Here is a 9,393-nt window from a genome sequence, read left to right on the forward strand (position 1 = left end):
CACTTTAGGTAGTTGTCATAAACACAACATAACACTATATAAGACATTTTTTCAAATGCAAAACGTGTTTGCAATGTCAATATTATGCAACTTTCAAATCTCAACTAAAGGAACATATAACACAGTACAAGCAAGACATTTAATCACTGAAACGTGTTAAATAAAACCAAACCTTTGATGAAGTTTAAATTATTAAAGCTGTACAGGTTTGACAGTTTCATTTTTTCATAATCATACCTGGCTTATGGGTAACCTTTCTTCCGTGCATGCTGTCTTTCTTGCCAAACACCCTCAGCAGGTTTGGAAAGTCGGCATCCAGCATCGAGAAGAAGTTATACCGCAAATTAAAGGTTAATTAAGTTTCGTTTCACTGCATCTGTGTGTGTGTGTGTGTCAGTGGCTCAAGGTGTGTCAGAAATAGCAGTGGAAATGCAGCATACTTTATACAGTATCAAACTGTCGCTGTTTGCTGAAGCAGCCATCAATACAGCAGGCCTGTAGCTGCACTCATATGATCTTTATGTGAACAGGCATCATGACATGATAAAACGAACCGAGCCCAGATCAAACGTCCAGTTAGGTTTCTTTCTTTCACTTCTCTCGTCTTTCATTTCTCCAAAAACAGGACGTGTTCACTGAACATAATCAAAAAAGGATTTCCACCTAAATGAAATGCACTCATTTAGCGAGAAATAATTTTGTTAAACCAACTCAATGTAAATATGTTCGGTTAACATGATGTAATTCAACTCCATCCAACTACATTTGTAAGGGTAAATGTAAGATATTTACCATGGTAATATCTGACTTAGTTTATTTAAACTTGTATGATTTGATTGAGCACCACTTCATATAAAATAGCACAAGTACATTACCTTTATCATACAAGATTAACTTTTATCATTATGATAATGAGCATAATACTAATGTTCAGAAAATATACATTTCAAACACAAACAGAACTTATATGATTAAGCAATTTAAACACATCAACCTGGTTTACTCCCGGTGGATGTCAAGTTTGGGAAAAGGCACAAAAGAAAGTGGATTTGTTGGAATAAAACATTACCAGAAAAGGTAATACTGGCTTTCTAAATATATGTCATGTCAAAAAAACAATTGAAATCGGAGCCCACCATTGAACCTTCCTCCAGTTAACACCTCACATCAACATAAAATGTATTCATGTCAGTAAAACAAATCTACTAATCGTTAAACATTTCAAATAGTAGGCCTACTCTATTTTCTAACAGCCAAAATAGCAACAGGAATGATTAAAACACAGACACAGCTATGTGCAGGAAGTTTGAAGCCGCTTGGAGCAAGTATGCGCGAGTGAGAGCCAATCGAAATTTCATGGCGAAATCATGAATCATCGCCAGACTTTGGCGAGCCACGCCCTTTAAGTTAGAGAAAAGCTTTTGACTACTTTTGATCAGCAGGTCCTTTAGGTCACATCCACTGAGTATCAAGTCAATCCAATGGTGTAAATCGCCAAAATCGCCTTTGCGCTTGCATTTCAATGGGGATCTCGCACGTTTCGTGCTCTGGCCCTAATAAGGTAATACTGATTAGTCTTTGTAAGTGAAAAGGTAGTGAAGCCAAACAGCACATTCTCCAAACAAAGGGAAAAATCTGGATTAATAGAAAATGAAATCAAATTACAGACATCTGTCCAGAAGCTGGTAGAAGAAGGGCAAGACCAAAAGAAATGGAAGACCTCTTCAGAGGATCCCAAACAAAAAGAGCAACTGGTACCAGTAATATTTTTAAAACGTTGTGCAAAAAAGACTTTAGAGCGGTACATTCTATGAATTATTTTGAAAGACACTTCATTTATTTTATTATTTATCATGTATCTTGCACATAAGCTCCATATATTCTTCTATTCAAGGTTGCTTATTAAGTTATTCCAGTAGGAGACTACATATGGAATAGAAACAGTTTCTTTTTATGGCGTCCTTTACTCGATCACTCCAGGATCTGCCCAAACTAAATATCAACAGTGTCAGGGAGTAACGGATTACATGTACCAACGTTACGTAATTAGAATACAAAAAAATAGTAACTGTATTCCGTTACAGTTACAGTCTAATCAATCTAATCAGAATACAGTTACATTTCTAAAATCAGTGGATTACACGACGGTACTTGTGTACAAATGTTTTTTAACTCTGGATGAAACAGATCACGTAAAAATCACTGGCTTCTTACAACAAAGATCCTGTTTACGGCAGATGTCTGACTCTCCTGATCGCGTGTCTCATTGTGTGGTCAGATACGTGTATGACGGTGAATAGTCATTGGAGTGAGAGCTCTTACCGTCAATACAACATCTTTGATCAAAGCTAAAGTTTTTGGTTCAGCAAACTGGACAAAAAGCTGCAGCTGTGGGTGAGAGAGAGGACAGAGCAGCTGGACTGATGGAGGTCAGAGTCTGAGGATGAAGCATTGCATGCTTAATGCTCCTCAGTCATGATGCCGGTACACTGTAGGCTGAATGCTACAGATCAATGAAGAAAAGCCAGAAACCCCACACTTTGAGTGTAAGGAAAGGTTATCCTGCAAGTTCTGTGCAGGCTGGTTGTTCGTGCAAGTGACAAGCTCTTGTCTGTGAAATCAAGTTTTGTAAATACAAGATGCAAGTTCCATGCAGGCTTGTTAGCATATGTATTGACTCATGAGAAATATATTAAATATATTATATATTGGGATACATTGCAAACAAACTAATTAGTGTCAGTAAAGGAACTCTTTGAAGAAGTTTAAAAACTACTAAAACATATGTTTTAAAATGATTAAACTGTATATATTTTAACATATATTTCTATTTTCAACTTGTGCTGAAGGGCTGCTGTCCTGTGGAGCTGTAGAACTACAAGTGTTCCTGCACAGCAGGTGATGCTATGGCATGCAATGCCATGTGCAACCATGTGGCAGCCCTTTTGTACCAGACAGCTCATTACTGTCAACAGAAGATCAGTATTGTTCCTCTAACACACAGCTGCACAGAAACTGAGCAGAAATGGCACAAGCCAAGAACCATCCATCCATCCATCTTCTACCACTTATCTGGGGCCGGGTCGCGGGGGCAGCAGTCTAAGCAGGGACACCCAGACTTCCCTCTCTCCGGACACTTCCTCCAGCTCTTCTGGGGGAATCCCAAGGCGTTCCCAGGCCAGCCGAGAGACATAGTCTCTCCACCGCATCCTGGGTCTTCCCCGGGGTCTCCTCCCAGTGGGACATGCCCAAAACACCTCCCCAGGGAGGCATCTGAAACAGATGCCCGAGCCACCTCAGCTGACTCCTCTCGATGTGGAGGATTACTGCCGAGGCAGCACCGATCGGCCCGTCAATCTCCCGCTCCATTTTTCCCTCACTTGTGAACAAGACCCCGAGATACACAAACTCCTCCACCTGGGGCAGGAGCTCTCCTCCCATCCAGAGAGGACAAGCCACCTTTTTCCGGTCGAGAACCATGGCCTCAGACTTGGAGGTGCTGATTCTCATCCCAGCCGCTTCACACTCGCTTCAAACCCGGTGCACACTGGAGGTCAACAGGACATCATTTACAAAAAGCAGAGATGAAATCCTGTGGTTCCCGAACCAGACCCCCTCCAGCCCCTTGCTGCACCTAGAAATTCTGTCCATAAGAATTATGAACAGAACTGGTGACAAAGGGCAGCCCTGCCGGAGTCCAACATGCACCGGGAAAAGGTCTGACTTACTGCCGGCAATGCGAACCAAACTCCTGCTCCGGTCATACAGGGACCTGACAGCCCTTAACAAAGGGCCTCGGACCCCATACTCCCAGAGCACCTCCTACAAAATGCCGCGAGGGACGCGTCAAACGCCTTCTTCAAATCCACAAAACACATGTGGACTGGTTGGGCGAACTCCCATGAACCCTCCATCACCCGGTGGAGGGTATAGAGCAGCAGTTCCGTGGCCAGGACGAAAACCACATTGCTCTTTCTGAATCTGACTATAGGCCGAATTCTCCTCTCCAGTACCCTGGCTAGACTTTCCCAGGGAGGCTGAGGAGTGTGATCCCCCTATAGTTGGACACAGAAACGGGCTCTGGGGACATGGAATGTCACCTCGCTGGGGGGGAAGGAGCCTGAGCTTGTGCGGGAGGCTGAGCGGTACTGACTAGATATAGTCGGGCTCGCCTCCAGGCACAGCTCAGGTTCTGGAACCCAACTCCTAGAGAGGGGTTGGACTCTCTTCTATTCTGGAGTTGCCCATGGTGAGAGGCGGCGGGCTGGTGTGGGCTTGCTTATAGCCCCACAGCTTAGCTGCCATGTGTTGGAGTTTTCCCCAGTATGTGAGAGGGTCGCCTCCTTGTGCCTTCGGGTTGGGGAGAGGTCTCTCACTGTGGTTTCGGCATATGTGCCGAACAGCAGTGTAGAGTACTTGACCTTCTTACAGTCTCTGGGAGGGGTGCTGGATGGCGACCCGACTGGGGACTCTGTCATCTTGCTGGGAGACTTTGACGCCCACATGGGCAGCGACAGTAACACCTGGAGAGGCGTGATTGGGAGGAACGGCCTCCGTGATCTGAACCCAAGTGGTGTTTTGTTATTGGACTTCTGTGCTGGGCATGGTTTGTCCATAACGAACACCATGTTCGAGCACAAGGTTGTCCATCAGTGCACCTGGCACCAGGACACCCTAGGCCAGAGGTCAATGATCGATTTTGTAATCATGTCATCTGATCTCCGACCGTGTGTTTTTGACACTTGGGTGAAGAGAGGGGCTGAGCTGTCAACTGATCACTACCTGGTGGTGAGTTGGTTCTGTTGGTGGGGGAAGAGGCTGGGCAGGCCCAAACGTACTTCATCCTGGGTACCTTAAGTCTCTGGATGTTGTGGGGCTGTCTTGGCTGACACGCCTCTGCAACGTCGCGTGGCAATCGGGAGCAGTGCCGCTGGACTGGCATGTGGGCTTGTACTGCTTGTGTTCCGCTATCTTTTGATTTTAGTGATGAATATTTGAATAGATTGGTTAAAGTAAAAAATAAATATTGCAGGGTGTTAAAGGTAGGGTAGGAGATTTCATTCTGATGCACTTTTTAACCACTGACAGAGCAGAAGCAGCTACAGAGTGCTGCTGTGGTGGGCATGGTTCTTCCATACAGGTAGGCAGCTTTCACCAGGCTACGTTTGCTAACCTGATGCTAACATCATGCTAACAGGCTTTGATCGGCAGATTTCTGCGTTTCAAAGCAGGTTTTATTCCATTTACCGGTTTTTCCAAGCTCCTCTCTGATGATCAGACAAACTTGATGTGGATACAAAGACTTTGTTCTTGTCGATGGTCATTATCATGGTCACGCCAGGGCTGCTAATCATGCTACGTTGTCTCTGTGTTGTTGAAGCTGCGTCCTCAGCTCTGCTGAGGGAGAGCAGAGCAGCATCTTCTGTCATAGACCTGCTGCTGTTATCATTGTTCAGTTTACTGCTGCACTCTTTATGTCTTGCTGTAATTACTGTACATTGTGTAATTGTGATATTCTCTCCACAGCTCTGTGATCTTATGACCAGACGCTGCACCAGACCAGTCTTCACCTGCCTGAGGACAGCACGTGATAATAATGATCACTGATTTTGTTCATATATATGTAATGCATTTTATTTAAATCCAAATACAGTAAACTGTTGCCAACATATCTGGTTTTCATTATTTGTGCAGCTTTTTAAAATAACAAAGATTTAATATTTTCTGTAACACACAACAAACACAGTTACAGCTTTTCAGTGAACAGATATTTATTCTCATGTATGATCAATCAAAAAAACGAACAGAAGCACCAAACATGTTAGAACCTGAAGAAATAACAGGCCAGTTCTAGGTGTGGGACGCCTCCCTGCTATACAAGCCTGTGTGTGTCAGCATGAGGACGCACCAGTCACCAGGTTGTCCACAGCATCATCTGAGCCTGCAGCTCCCTCAGAAACAACAGCTGGCCGCACCTGCAGCAGGAGGACCATGGTGAGGAGGTCAGATGTCAGACTTGGTTCAGACGAAGCTCCGGCAGCTGATGGGTCTGCTCCAGGCTCAGGATTTGAATTCTGACCTGTCAATCAGTAAACAATAAACATTTATATATTGTCAATAAACAGAGAGGAGTGTATTTTCAAATTCTGGCTGTTACTCACTGAGTTTTCAAGATCTCCTACCCTACCTTTAAACCTGGTCTGGTAAATGACATGGTCATTCGCTTAGCAAGACCAAAAGAAAGAAGAGTGGGAGAGGGCATCAGGTTAGTATTGTTAAATAGAATAAGTTAATAACGTCAGTAAGATAATAAAACAATAATCTGCTAAATGAAAGGATAAATGTTTTTTTTATCTTATATTGTATGCATTTTATCTGTCCATCAGTCAAAAAATGTCCAAACTGGATTTGTTTTTATTCACAGAAAAGCCCTCTACTATTACTACTACTATGTAGTATACCATGATTTTCCAAGTGATACAGCTCCATTAATACCAACTATGGCAATATCGAATGATGTACCTCTGGTTGACTCTCTATTTGGAAAAGTGCAAGAGGGAAGTGTGTAGTTGTTTTGATCCACGGGGGCAGCCAGCGTTTGCCCTTGTAGAGGTTAAATGCCCAAATGTGACAAGTTATGTAGATTGCCCATATATTAAGATCCATGATCGCACAGAAACACTAAGGAAATCTCATCCTTACTTTTGGCAGATCCAGGGCCAAATGTTGATTTCTGGACTTGACTAGTGTGATTTTGTGGTCTATGCACAGGAAGACCTTTTTGTTCAGAGGATACCCAGAGATAAGGAGACCACAGAAAAAAATCAAAGAAAAAGATGACGGTTTCTTTTTTAACTTTTACCTCCCCACTTTCCTCAAAAAATAGAGCAAGCGTCCCACTGCAAACAGAAACATCTGTCTGAAGTTTAAAGGCCATTTCCAGTCATAATAAATATTTGTCTCAGAAATCACCTCAAGCATGATCAGTTCATGTTGAATTATCATTACTGCTCCTAATGTTTGGTTAAATTGGAGCTGTTTTGTTTTACAGGTGTTCCTTCTGATGTTCCTGTGTCAGATGTACTACAATGTTACAATTTTATTGCACTAATGTGCATGCTTTGCTCTGCCTATTTTTATGTATTTGTACTTATCTACAAATGAAATGAAATGATAAAGCACTGTCAAATGACTTTGAAGTAACAGGTCATGATTGCTCCTGAATAACACATAAGGCGTATGTGTGTGTATAGGCCTATTGTCACTGTTAACAGCTGTGCCAGGGCTTCTAAAGCAGGACTGCTCAACTGGTGGGCCTGCAGGCCAAATTTGGCCCGCCAGCTTTTGTTTTGGCCTTACATGGCATTTGAAAATTTTAGAAAGACCTAACCCTGTTTTTAACAACCCCCCCCCCCCCCCCCCCCCCCCTTTAGTGTTAGTTGATGTTAGAAAAATGTGGACTACAACTGTAAACGGAGAACAACTTTGTTTGGCACACCGAAAAATCAAATGCAACAGCTCAGCCATGGATTACTAATCATAATACAGCCATGTTATGAAAGAGGATGGAAGGCTATAGGGATGTATTGGAGCACCTGATAAAGTTGTAGTTGTTGTCATAGTAGTGGTTATTTAAAAATCAACTAAAAACACTAATGCAATGCCAGGATGAGTAGTTTTTAAATGTAAACATGTATACATGTCTTCATGGTGATGTGAACTGCTTTGATGACAAGAGTTCCATTCACAGTGTGTCTTTGAACTTCTGTTATATACTGAGAGGAGACAGGCAACAAACACTGACAGAAGAAGTCTGCAAAGTCAACATGATTAAAAAAGACGGGGAATTAGTTTACAAGGATCTCCTTGACCAGGAGCTTTTCTGTGACGCAGTCATCAAGGTGGAGGATGATGAATTTCCCATCCACAGAGTCATCTTGGCGAAGTACACTTACTTCAGGTGAACTGATTATCTCAATTTTGAATAAAGTTACCCATAAATCCACCAGTGCCTTAGTGACTAATTTTAGTATCTGTTTTAAAAACTGAAATGCATAAAAGTGGTGTATAATGTTGTGGAACTTTTTCTGTGTCTTTCAGAGCTCTCTTCACATGCTGGTCTAAACCTGACAAGAAAGTCTACAGTATCCCTGACCTATCCTCAGACATAATGAGTTTGCATACACGGGCTCTGTTAACGTAGTCCAATGCACGGAGGCTTTTCATGGCAGCTGATTCCCTTAATATAGTGGAGCTGTTGCAAATATGCTGCAACTGTTTTGAAAAGACTGCATTGGCATCTGGCAGTTCACAAAAAACTACCACGCCCCTGAACTGCACCTCAAGGCTTTCCACTATGTCCTCAGTCACTTGAGGAAGTGATTTTTGGCGAAGAGTTCCTGCAGCTCTCGGCCCAGGATGTCAGTGACATCATCAGCAGTGAAGACCTCAATTTGAGACAGGAGCCAGCTGTGTTTGAGGCCATCATTTGGTGGATCACACATGAACGTCAGGAACGAGAAGGGTAAGCAGATCTTCTGTCAAAGGTACTTTATATTATACTTTATAATTTTCATATTATATGTTAATCTATTTCAAGACAGTGACTGAAGCCAACCTCAGCCCAATAGAGGGTTATCAGTTATTAGATGTGCTCCATGTCATGATGATGGCCAGTACAGCCATCCTTTACCCTTTTATAGGCCACAAGGTGCAATATCATCTATTCTGATGATAAATAGAAAGCAACACAGACTACCTGAGTGACGCATTGTGCTCATGTGCATGCTGGTCTTCTGGGTAACTCTGAAAATGGAGGAGAATTTATGCAAATCATCTTTTCCAAAACCTTACCAAGCATTTGTGGTGTGACAACCTACCTATGAAAGAGCAAAATGAAAATAAGAAAAACAAAACAAAAGTTACTAAACCTCTTGTTAAAGCTGGGTGCTGGCACAAGCGTTTATAATAATTTATTATTATTAGTACAAGTACATAAACTAATGAGAAACATATACATGTAATGCTCACTATTTGCATATGCTTTGTGTGCAGGTTAATGGACAAATGAGTGGTCTCAGGCCTGCGACATGGACGTCGGCCGCGGCGTTCTGAGCTGCTGTGTGCTGTCTGGTCTTCCCAACATGGCCTACACTATCCCTGGTGATTTCTGTAAATCTTGTATAAATATGAATGAATAAATGTATAAAGTGATGTAACAATACTGTCACAGTACCTGGCTGTAAATGTATATCATCTGTTTATTCCACTCTTATGCAGTCTGCATGTATGTTTAAGGCTCGCAGTTATGCTGTACACATCTGGATTACTAGACCTGTCCCATCCACCATACAGTATGGTACTATTTGGGACAATGAGCTCTCTCTTACTTAG

This window comes from Parambassis ranga, unplaced genomic scaffold (genome assembly GCF_900634625.1).
Source record: "Parambassis ranga unplaced genomic scaffold, fParRan2.1 scaffold_129_arrow_ctg1, whole genome shotgun sequence".
Lineage (NCBI taxonomy): Eukaryota > Metazoa > Chordata > Actinopteri > Ambassidae > Parambassis > Parambassis ranga.